Source organism: Ochlerotatus camptorhynchus, unplaced genomic scaffold (genome assembly GCF_037179485.1).
Source record: "Ochlerotatus camptorhynchus isolate MF236.1 unplaced genomic scaffold, CSIRO-AGI_Acam_v1.1 ptg000598l, whole genome shotgun sequence".
Taxonomy (NCBI): domain Eukaryota; kingdom Metazoa; phylum Arthropoda; class Insecta; order Diptera; family Culicidae; genus Ochlerotatus; species Ochlerotatus camptorhynchus.
This window is the reverse complement of record NW_027041078.1, coordinates 233,270-246,050: the sequence shown is the minus strand read 5'-3', so window position 1 is coordinate 246,050 and position 12,781 is coordinate 233,270.

The window sequence follows — 12,781 nt, the reverse complement described above, 5'->3', positions numbered from 1 at the left end:
TATCACTATACACTATACACTATAATCAACGCTATGCCAATTCTGAACTACAATTCATATGTGTATCTATAGTCGGTAAGGTTAGGAGGATTTCAGCTGCTTTGCATGAGAGGTGAGACTCTAAAATTATAAATTTGCGAAATAGTTGAATATAAATTCATTAAAATGTAAGATTAACCTTTATAGGTGTGACGAATGTTGTCGTTCATTATGTGCGCTATGAATGTGTACACAGTAGTGATTGGAATTGTCTACTGTATTTGGCTCCTCGGTGCTGAACAGCTGTTATCGTATTGCATTTAAATTCTTCGCTGCATTCGATATAATATTTACTTGATTGACTTCCTTTCACCTTACTTCCCATGAATCACGTTGCATATTGATTGATTCGGAACATTTTATGCATAAAAAATTACCAATCATTAGAAGGACGAATTTCTATGAAAAATACTACAATAACAAAAACAATAACTGAAAAAAACTCAACAAAGCCGGGTGACATTGAATAAGAATTTTCTTTATTTGAATTACTCTTACTATCCCTTTCGGGACAGCGTAGTCAAATATGACCACGCCCTGGCACGATTGAGTGGACTGTATAAAGTCACGGTTGATTAATAGTAGCATATATTCATCTACAAAGTTATTCTTCTGCATGTTTATGGCCATGATGACGAACTAGATCTTCAAAATTTTATTAAGTTTTTTACAATTTTTACCAAAAGGACCAACACAGATAATATAATATTTTTTACATACATACACACATGTCGTTAGATGGAGAATTCGAACTATGGACCTTCCGATCACCAGCCGCTTGCCTTGCCATCTGAGCTCTCCTAGAATACGTCATATGGGCAGCTAAATAAACAATAACTCTCGCTAGTTCAAGGAGATGTGAGAATGATTAATTCATTCATAGTTGTTTTACATGAGACCAATGTTACCTCTCCATCTCTCTAATTTCGATGGAAAGGATGCTGGGCTATTCTTTTCGATAGATCGATGAATTGGTTGTCGTGAGTGATACGATCTATGATAACGATTTAAGTTAATTAGGCGAAGAAAATAAATAAAAAAAAAGGTTGAGGTTGGGATTGAACTCGCGACCTTCTACTTGGAAAGCGGAAACGGTAACCACTATGCTACCAATTTCATTTTGTTGTGGAATAATGAATGAATACGCCGTTTGAAAAGCATTTTCAAAGCATGCAATTAAACCATGGACGCATAGTGGTATAAGAGCAATCAATTATGCTGACTGTATTCACATTTATTCAGCAATATTGTTAAGCAATGCAATGGAATTTAATAATGGAGCTAGTAAGCCATTATTAGACGTACACACTTATTCAGTCAGTAATTGTTACCGAGTTTTTGAATTGCGGAACTGTTCCGTAAAATTTAAAAAATCTGTGAAAAATTCAAAGATGAAAAAATGTGTTACGAAAATTTACAGACTTACTTCTGTTAACCCCGTTTAATTATGAAAAATAAAATTTGTCGATTTTATCGAATCTTTACGAATAACGGTCATTTAAATTTTAACCGAGTTTTTCAGTAATTCAAAAACCCAGTAAAAAAATATTGACGCCTGTAAAAAATGCTGAGAGTGTTTAATAAACCATATTATTAAATCAATTGAAAACAGTCGAATTAAGGTGTTTCCTCGTAGAGTCCGTTTTTCCATCACACCTTGCAATTTCAAGAGCACACATCTCAAGGTCTACGAGGTGTATACAGGGTGCGTGACGAATTTTTGCAGTAAATGGCATATTTGAGAAAAAATACATCAGTTAGTTATTCTAGCAATGAATTTTGTGCGAATTATTTTCTTTCGCAACATATGGAAGTTGTAAGTAAATTTATTCAAAAAAATTGTGTTACCTTTCGACGACTGTAGTTAGACGCTTCCGGAAACTGCAGTATGCACGTTTTAAAATGTTTCGATCCATAGATGTCATCACTGCCTTGATTTTAGTTTTTAGCGACTTAAGTGTTGGTATCCCGTTGGACGACGCCCTATACAAAATAATCCAACGGATTGATATCGGGACTGCTTGGGGGCCAAATTTCTTCCTCCCAAATTTACGAAATATTTTCCGTAAGCCATTTCTGTGCTTTATTAGCAGTATGAGCAGGTGCTCCGTCTTATCACTTTCCCAAGCCTTTTTTAATATTATACACTGTTCTTTCAGACACATTTAAAGACCGAATTATTTCTTTCATGCATACTCCGGCGCGCAACAAAGCGACAACGGCTGACATATAGTTATAGATATAGTTGTCAAATCAACCAAAAATATTCCCGTTTATTTTCAACTCGAACATTTTTAAAATAAACGTAACAATATTTTTGTTTTAAATATTATTAACAATGGCTTCAAACATGGAATACGTTTGAAATCAACCTAGTTTATGTTTGTGGCCAGAACAAACTGAGTTTACGTCTCGGTTTACGTTTAAATTTACCTCAAATATGTTTGTTTCTGCGTGTAAAAATACATGATAGTTCGTTATTTGCACGAAAAATTCGAAAATATGTACAATCAAAATGCTGAATTCGAACAAAATGCGTTAATTTATTATTTTGTATTTTAATCCGAGCTCGAATCACAAAACAATGCATTAATGAGTAGGATTTCTCCAATTTAAAAAAAAAAAGTGCCTCAAATCATTTATTAAATAACAAAATTAATGAGTAATCCTTTAAATTTGTCGAACCTCTTAACGGAATCCCTTTATGAAGAGCTTTGAGTGGGTTGGTTTATTTCCTTTAAATTCCGTTATAATTGCTTATCTTTTGACAGATACGCGTATTTCTGTTGGAAGTAAGTAGTGAAAGCCCCTGGATACGCGCATCTATCATGTGAGTCTCTATAGTGGCTCCCAAGATCGAGAATGACAGCTGCCGTATGAGTGTGTATGAGTGCGTGAGAGTGAGAGACTGACGAAGCATAAATTGCTGATGTGTGTACAATTTATGTTTGTTGACTAGTCCATTGTAACTTGTAAATAAAGACGCACGTAGAACGTAGTCCGCGGTTATTTTTCTTTGGTATCACGCGACTCCCGAGACGGGTGTTTATTGTCCGGTAGTTCGGTTTGGATAAACCTGTGTACATCTGCTTGCGCTGGGATTCCCACAGGTTATGGGCCCAGATCCGTGAAGAAAGTAATAGTGGAAAAGTGTTCTCCGGTGGAGGAGACATTTTGTGTGGATTGCGTTGCGTTTGTGCTTTGTTTACGAGAAGATTTCCCCCGGCGGGTGTATGTGCTGTTGTCCGCAGCTGAACGTTTTTGTCGGGTGAAATTGTGCTGTTGGCAGTGGAGTATCGGCCAAGTGTGTAGCACGGAACGGAATACGAAACGGAAAAAGTTTTGTTCGAGGAGGAGAAATTTTGTTTTTCTCTCCTGTACGGGCTGAAGTGCAAACTTATTGTTTGCTGGTCCGGTCTCTAAAAGTGCGATTGTTTGAACTGAAGAAGTACGCTTCGTTCGGAAAAAGCTTATAGTGGAATAAGAAAGAACACTTTGTGGAAAGTATCGAATTGTGAACATTGTTCGCTCGATTGTGAAGCTGTTTTCTTTGCCCGACCGTGCGCGTAGTGTTTTTGTTTCGTGGAAAATGGCCGAGACGAAGATAACATTAGACCGGTTGAACGATTTTAATTGGGCAACTTGGAAGTTCCGGATGGAGTTGTTGCTGCTCAAAGAAAATCTGTGGACAACGGTGATTGACGCGAAGCCGGAGGTGGTTACAGCAGCTTGGACGAGGAACAACGAAAAGGCTCGAGCGACGATCGGTTTGGCGCTAGAAGATGGTCAGCTGTGCCATGTTATGGGAGCTGCTAGTGCAAATGAGATGTGGGACAAGCTCAAAGGCTACCACGAGCGAGGGTCTCTGTCGAACAAGATCCATATACTGCGGAGATTGTGCTCGATGCGGCTGAAAGAAGATGGCAGTATGTCGGAGCATCTAGTCCAAGCGTCAGAGTTGGTTCATCGACTAGCCAGCATGGGAGAACCGTTGAAGGAACATCTTGTTGTGGCGATTTTGTTGTCAAGTTTGCCGGAGACGTACAACCCGCTCGTTACTGCTCTTGAAGGCCGTCCAGAAGAAGACCTGAAGCTGGAGTACGTGAAAGGTAAGCTTCTAGATGAGTGGCGGAGAAGATGCGAGAACAAAGTGCATGAAAAGGCCAGTGAAATGGCGATGAAAACCACAATGCGATCGGAAGAACGGAGAAGTTTTGTACGGGTTTGTTACCATTGCAAGCAAGAAGGGCACTTGCGGCGAAATTGTCCTGTGTTGATGGCGGAGAGGCAGCAGAACCAAGCGAAGTCGATGGTGGTTAAGCAATCGGATGCCGGTAGCATTGGCAGTAGTCGAGGAGTGTGCTTCACGACGACGACTGCAAGTGATGTGTCGATTGACGGTCGTTGGATCATCGACACTGGCTGTACGAAGCACATGGCTGGTTCGACGGCGAGCTTCGACAGCATGACGTTTTGCGAAGAGAAGGTGTCGTTGGCGGACGGGAGAAATGTAACTTCCAGAGGAACCGGACATGGAAGGATCGTTGGAGTCGGCTTGGAAGGCGAGTCCGTTGACATGCAACTGAAGGGATTGCTGTATGTGCCTGGATTGTCCGGAAGTGTGCTGTCAGTGAGCCAAATCACAAGCAATGGCTATGATGTGCTGTTTGGTGTGAAGGATTGCAGAATCCAGAAAGGCAAAAAGGTTGTTGCTATAGGTGACCGGATCGGAGGGCTGTACTACCTAAGGCAGCCGGTAGTGACGTAAAGCAGGAGGAGTGCTACGGAACAGGAGGAGTGTTGTAAGTAGATGCAGTAGTGGGTTTCACTAAGGAGGAGTGTTGGAAGTAAGTAGTGAAAGCCCCTGGATACGCGCATCTATCATGTGAGTCTCTATAGTGGCTCCCAAGATCGAGAATGACAGCTGCCGTATGAGTGTGTATGAGTGCGTGAGAGTGAGAGACTGACGAAGCATAAATTGCTGATGTGTGTACAATTTATGTTTGTTGACTAGTCCATTGTAACTTGTAAATAAAGACGCACGTAGAACGTAGTCCGCGGTTATTTTTCTTTGGTATCACGCGACTCCCGAGACGGGTGTTTATTGTCCGGTAGTTCGGTTTGGATAAACCTGTGTACATCTGCTTGCGCTGGGATTCCCACAATTTCGTCTACTACTTGCAGACTTCATCAGTGCCAAGTGCCAAGAGTGGTGTTGAGTACTTGGCAAAGCTCTTCATTAATGAGTAGTTGTGACCCACAAATAAGTAACGAATGCGAAACAACCTTGGTAACAGATGCTTATTAATGCGTAATGAACGAGGTAAGGGTCTGTTCATGACCTACGTAGGGGAGGTGGGGGGGGGGTCCGGAGTTGGGAATTATCCACGGCCCATACAAATTTTTAAAATTTTGTATGGACAATTGTCTACGTAAATAGGGGGGGGGGGGGGGTGCACATTTTCAGATCAAAAATTGTTGAGCTGTCAACATCACTTCTTCATTGGGTAGACTTCTACTCATTTATGAGTAGTTTTAGAATAGTGTGAACAAATACATAAAAACAAAACGAGCGAAAAGAGTCAAGTGTGTGTAGGGATCAAATGAGTTTAGCAAACGTTTGCCTCAATTCCATTAGAAAAATGTGTCCTAATACGATCTGTTTCAATTCACAAAGTTGAGGCACGTGGTAATTCTGCACTCGCGGCAGTTGAATGCGGCCTGAAACGTTATTTTTAAACCGATTTAATGTGGACAATTTCATTTTTCCTTTGATTTGTTTTTTTTTCCGTCGATCTTGTTTTCCGTGCTGAGCACCAATGCTACCGACGTGCCAGGAAGGCAGCTCCCACACCTGGACCCTACCTATCGACCCATCAACTCATGAACCGGGGACCAACGGCTTTACTTCCCATCCGAAGGAAGGCGTGATCAGAGATGTTATGCCTCAGAACATCCCGGCGGCGCCGACTGGGATTAAACCCAGGCCTGCTGGGGTGAGAGGTAATCACGCTTACCACTACACCACCGGCACCGTTGTGGACAATTTCATCTACCTGCTTGAGTTTTTGGACCTGTGGAAAGTTCCACCAACAGTTCCACCATCCATCAAAAATAGAAAAATGGAGCGGGATTTTAATCTCGACCAGGGCTGAGCCAAAAAGTTGAGCACTTTTCTTCGGGACCTACTAGCAACAATCAATACGAAACTAACGATTTTAAATTGGCTCACTACTTGACTAGCCTATTGGTTCCAAGCAAATGGTTTAACGTATCCCATTCTAGTATAAATTCCAGTACTACACTATGTTTGTTTAGATTCACTATGAAAGTTTGACAGATAAAATGAGGGGTTCGTGGATTTTCCTATGTTTCGAGAGGTGCATCGATTAGCTTGGGTCTTAATGGAGTACCGAACCTCTTAACGGAATCTTCATCTTCATAATTTATTAAATTAGACTTTTAAGTTAACATTACTGTAGGATCTTGCCACCAGATATTTGATAGGTTTTACGGAATTAAGTTATGAAATACACTTAAGTTTGATTGAACACCTTTTATTCACTTCCTTTCGTCATAACCGATCTTTCCTAACTGCCCTTACTCTCGATCCCTCTCCCTCCTCTTTTCCTCATACTCCATCTCTGTTTTCCGAACAAGAGGTCCATGACTCTACAATCCCTCTCCTAGTCTACGGTGAAAAATAGAATCATTAACATTTTGATGTATAAATTATAATATGGATGAGAAAAGAAGAAAAAAAAATGACATTTTATTGTGGGGAGATCAAGTTACAAATTGTACCGCGATGGCATTTTCCGAATCCTTGAAGGTCGTTCCAATGGACGTGTATAGTCATCTTCGGGTTGAGAAGCATCTGGCTGCTCCATTCGAACTTTTTTCTGTGGAGGCGATTCGATTGGTGATGTTGCTGGAAATTTTGAACTTGATGGAATCGGATCAGGAGTACCATTTTCGATTGGCCATTTTCTCAAATGTGTTACAGAACGGCGATAGGTCACTCCCGACTGGTTAGCAACAATGACATCGTTGCCAGTTTTCCTTATCACCGTGAAGCGTTCAACTCGAAAGTTAGGTTCAAGCTTTCCGGTTTCGTTGTTTTTGAGCATGACAGAATCGCCGACCCTAATGTCCGACATTTTTGCATGTCTGCGATTGTCAGCGTAGATTTTTCCTTTCATTTTCTTGATCGCATCAGTGTCCTTAACATCCTCTTCTTGGCGTAACGCTGGTTCAGTCCTTAAAGATGGTAGTAAGTCCTTGACCGGGCGAGCTGTAAGTAGTTCTAAAGGTGCTTTCTCTGTTATCGAGTGCGGTGAAGTGTTGTACATATATACGTAGTCCTTCAACGCTTTCCGCCAATCCGAATGAGTAGCTTTGGCAATCCGCAAAGCCCTTAAAATACCACGATTCTGACGCTCAACGAGGCCGTTCATTTGTGGCCAATATGGTATCGTTGGAATAAGTTTTATATTCTTGCTTTTGCAGTAGACAGCAAATTCCTCACTTGAGAATGGCGGCCCATTATCACAGCGGATCGTTTCAGGGTATGCTTGCTCATTGAATATCTGTTCGAGTGCTTCGATAGTTTTAGCTGCATTCGTGTGTCGCATTTCAATAACTTTCAAAAAACGACTGAAATAGTCTACAACAACTAAGAATGTCGCACATTCTTTTGCGGAAAAGAAGTCTATTGCAATATCTTGCCACGCCCGATCCGGGATTTCCTTACGAATCATTGGTTCCGGTGGTGACTGTCTACTAACTGCTGCACATCCGATACAACTTCGAATCCTATCGGAAACATCTCGATCCATGCAAGGCCACCAGACTCTTTCTCTGAGAATTCTGCGCATGGTTACGGCTCCTGGGTGTCCACGATGGGCGATATCGAGAACTTTCGGTCTTAGCTTCACTGGCATCACAATCCTATCGTTCCGAACTACTACACCGTCGATGACTCCCAACTCATTGTAAAAAGCTTGATATCTGTAGAGATTCGTTGGCCATTCTCCAGTCCCAAGAGCTTTTATAACTGCACTAAGCGTTTCATCGGTTCCCGTCTGGTTTCGTATTTCATCCAAGGTGATTGCAGATGGTCCTTCTCCTACAGCAAATAAAAAGTGCTGAGAACCCTCATCAAACGGAGAACTTGATTCTGTGCACAGTCTTGACAAAATATCGGAGATGTTTTTTGATCCGGGTACGTACTTCATTTTAAAAGTATACGGCTGTAAGCGAAGTGCCCATGTTTCAGCACGAGAGCAAGCACGTTTACCGTCCCGGTGTTTACCTTCGAAAATATACTCAAGCGTCTTGTGGTCGGTGTAAATGGTGAAACGGAGACCGAAAAGGTAGAGATAAAATTTTTCGACCGCCCATACCACAGCTAAAGCCTCTCTTTGCGTCTGCGGGTATATCCTCTCAGCCGAAGTAAGTCCTTTTGAAGCGAAGCTTATGATCCTTGGTCTACTTGATGAATCTTTTTGAACCAATACGGCTCCCAACCCGAAAGGCGATGCGTCGACGTACAGTTCGGTAATATCCTTTGGATCAAAGAAACCCAGCCTACGAACATTCCTGGTTAGTTCACTTCTTAAATCGTCAAACGCTCTCTCCTGTTCCTCTGAAAAGGACTCAACATCTCCTCTTATATACTGACGCAAAGCTTCCGTTCTACTGGATAGGTTTGGGATGAAGTGACCAACAAAGTTTATAAGACCCAGAAAACTTCTGACTTCTTCTTTGGTTTCAGGCTTACGAAAATTCTTGATTGCCGATACTTTCTCCTCAGACGGGCTTATTCCCGACGCACTGACCTTGAAACCCAAAATTGTAAGTTCTTTTTCTCCGAATAGGCACTTATCTTCATTCAACAGGACGTTGTTGGCTTCGAGTACCGTCATAACCTCAATCAAACGAGCATCGTGTTCTAATTTAGTCTTACCAGCTACTACAATATCGTCTATATATACAATAACTCCTTCAATACCGGCCAGCATCTCCATCATAATTCGCTGAAAAATTTCAGGAGCACAGTTAATGCCAAACATCAACCGCTTGAACCTCATTAATCCCCTGCCAGTCATAAACGTAGTGACGCTACGGGAGTCAGGATGAAGTTCAACATGATGAAATGCCGAAGTAATATCCAACCGAGTGAATACCGTACATCCTCTAAGTTTGTTCAAAAATGTATCTATCACAGGCAGCGGGTAATGCTCTCGTTGGATTGCTTCATTAGGACGTCGCATATCGATACACAATCGGATGTCATCTTGCCCTTTAGGAACTACGACCATGGGTGAAATCCATTCTGGCGGTCCTACTGCCGGCTCGATTATATCTCTACGCAGCATTTCCTGGATCTTGTCATCTACCAATTTTTCCATTGGAACCGGGATTCTGAGGTAAGAAATCTTCTTTGGCGGTATATTCCGATTGATCGATAGTTTTACCTGAATGTTAGGGAACTTAGGGAATGCATCGTGTACAACATCTACGTGCATAACGTCGAGGCCAACTTTCAAGACCTTCAACTCTTCCGCTGTTCTTTTGCTCAGCAAAGATTTGCTGGCACCATGAATTACGAAGAACTCAGCGTACGTTGCCGGTTTTGAAGGGTTGACCGAAACATGAGCCTCAAAAACCGACAGTACACGTAGCGGTTTGTAGCTTGCGTAAGCTGTGAGGCTTTGATCATGTTGCTGCCTTTTTTTGAAGATGCGTATCCCAGCACTGCGTATTGACTTCCAGATGTCCTCAGTAATTGTGTTGATTGCTGATCCAGAATCAATAAGGAAATCAACAGGAAAATTGTCGATCAAACATGTGATCACACCATTGTTTGGTTGTTGATGTGCGACCTATTAAATATCGATGCGATCAATAATTGTTTTAATTTACTTTTTTTATTGAAGAAAAATCAAGTAATTAAATTAACCCAACTCCAGATCCTACGAGCCCTCAACTTGAATCCTGAGATGTTAGTCTTAAATTCGTATCAAAACAAACAAAGCAAGAAAAAAAAAACTATTCTACCTTGGCGATATCTTTGGTCCCAGGACGGCGTGGTAGTTCTTCTTCCCACTCTTTTTCTCCGTACAGTGCGTTAGCTTCTTCAGGTGTACGCTTTTGATAATTTCGGCTCCTTGAATTCTGTTTCCACCCCTCTCGGCACTTGCGGGCGAAGTGGCCCACACGTCCACATGAGTTGCATCGGGCATTCCTGGCATAGCAGCTTTGGGAATCATTGAGGTGATTGGTGGATCCACATCGGTTGCATTCCATATTCCTTCGTTTGCTTGCATTACCCGGTCCTCGATCAGGTCTGCCTTGGTATGGCTTAAACCGGGGTGCTGATCTTTTAATCTGCCTCGCTGGCGTATCACCCCACTGCTGCTTGACAGCGTTGACAGCGGACACTGATCCAGTCACCGGATCGTCTTTGAGCGCCTTCGACTTTTCCTTTTGCTCAATTAAAACTTCACGATTGATTGCGTAGTTCATCAGTTCGTCCAAATTCATAACGTTCTCCAGGCCTTTGTCTCTAACTCGTTCATCTTTTGCCCCCATGGTAACTTGTTGCAATATCTCCTTTTCCTCCCGATCCATGAAATCACAACGGGCGGCCTGCATACGTAGTTTGAGTATGAACTGATTAAAAGATTCGTCAGTTGACTGACGCAGAGAACGGAAAATCTCCAACTCAACGCGATCATTTCGCTTTCCGATGAAAAACTTATTCAGCCTTTTCACCCCATTGTCGAATTCTGGTACTTCCTGTGGCGAGAAGGGAACTCTTGCAGGCTCTGGGTAGATTTCTTCTGCAACCGGTCCCAGGTTGTAAAAGATGCGTTGGAGTCCTCTACCACCCCAAGCCAACATCATAACCAGTTTTTCGTGTTGCGATTGAACGCTCCTCAATTCCGCAACGAGCTCGAATGACCTGAACCACTCCTCCCATTCTCTTCGTAGCCCTTGAGTATCAACCGAGTCATTAAATGGATCCAATCCAAAGCGATCTTTAACACCGTCGTTCATCCTGAAAAAATGATAAGCTTTAATAACCAAATTATTCCTCACAAATAATAATAAACTCTCACAGCTTCAAATAATTTGGTTAGATTGACAAAAAAAAAAAAACGAATTTTACATGTAATATTTATGACGTCTAACCTTCCACAAACGCACTAGCTCACCCATACGTAAACAAATATGTTAGAGGAAAACCCTTTCTTTTTTTGGTTCAATTTACGTATGCACCGCAGCGTACCGACTGGACTTGCAACACAATAACACCATAGAGGTAACTCTAAGACCACTGGGTCCCGAAGAAAATCATTATTATTTTTGGCTCACTCAGTACCAGAACAACGGTCCCAAGCAGTCCCAAGCTATTTCACTCACCCCTGCATGTTCTGCATGAATCCACACACCCCTGATGTTATCTGTCAAACTTTCATAGCGAATCAAAACAAACATAGTGTAGTAATAGAATTTAAACTAGAATAGGGTACGTTAATCGTTTGCTTGGGACCAATAGGCTACTAAAGTGATGAGCCAATTTAAAATCGTTAGTTTCGTATTGATTGTTGATAACACCTTGTATTTATGTTTATAGTTTCTCCAGCTGCATATGTATTGCTGCGAGAACTGTAGAAATCCCATGAGTTTACACGCTGTATTAGTGTTCATGAGATTCTGCTTACAGAGCTCAATATGCACTTTTCTAGACTTGTTTTTTGACAGTTTCAGTTGTGCCCGAAATTCGCTCATCGTTCTTTCACATTTTATAACCCATTCGCTTTTGCGTCAATCAGCTCTGCAGCACACTGGCTGGACTAGCAAGTGCGCTTCGACTTTCATCGGTCTCGCATCTCTTTCGCTCTACAGCCGTACATTTAACTGTGTGACTGGACTAGCGAGAAGAGCTTCGGGTGTTTTCCGTTCTCGCTGTTGACTGTTTTAGTTGTGCCCGAAATTTGCTTATCGTTCTTTCACGTTTATCAACCCATTCGATTTTGAGTCAATCAGCTCTGCAGCACACTGGCTGGACTAGCAAGTGCGCTTCGACTTTCATCGGTCTCGCATCTCTTTCGCTCTACAGCCGTACATTTAACTGTGTGACTGGACTAGCGAGAAGAGCTTTGGGTGTTTTCCGTTCTCGCTGTTGACTGTTTTAGTTGTGCCCGAAATTTGCTCATCGTTCTTTCACGTTTATCAACCCATTCGATTTTGAGTCAATCAGCTCTGCAGCACACTGGCTGGACTAGCAAGTGCGCTTCGACTTTCATCGGTCTCGCATCTCTTTCACTCTACAGCTGAACATTCTGTTTTGTGACTGGACTAGCGGAAAGCGCTTCGGGTGAATCCCGGACTCGCTTGTTGATTTTAGTAGTCAACTATAACCTATAACCATCTGAACAAGCACCTCCTCATGCGCTACGAATATAATCGGCCTCGCATTTAAGGATTTCACTTGTACCCAATATTTTCTCCTTATCACATACATGGCTCATAGCACGAATACCACTTCGGGTTCTATGGTCTCGCTCTAATACTTTCTCACTTCAACAAATTCACTTGTTCGTCACGAGAAGAAAAAAAAAAAAAATCTCAGACGCCATTTTCAACAGGACTAGAAAAAAAAAAAATCCTTTCCATTAAATATACCTTTTTGAAATCCTACTGACTGCGCCAAACTGTAGGATCTTGCCAC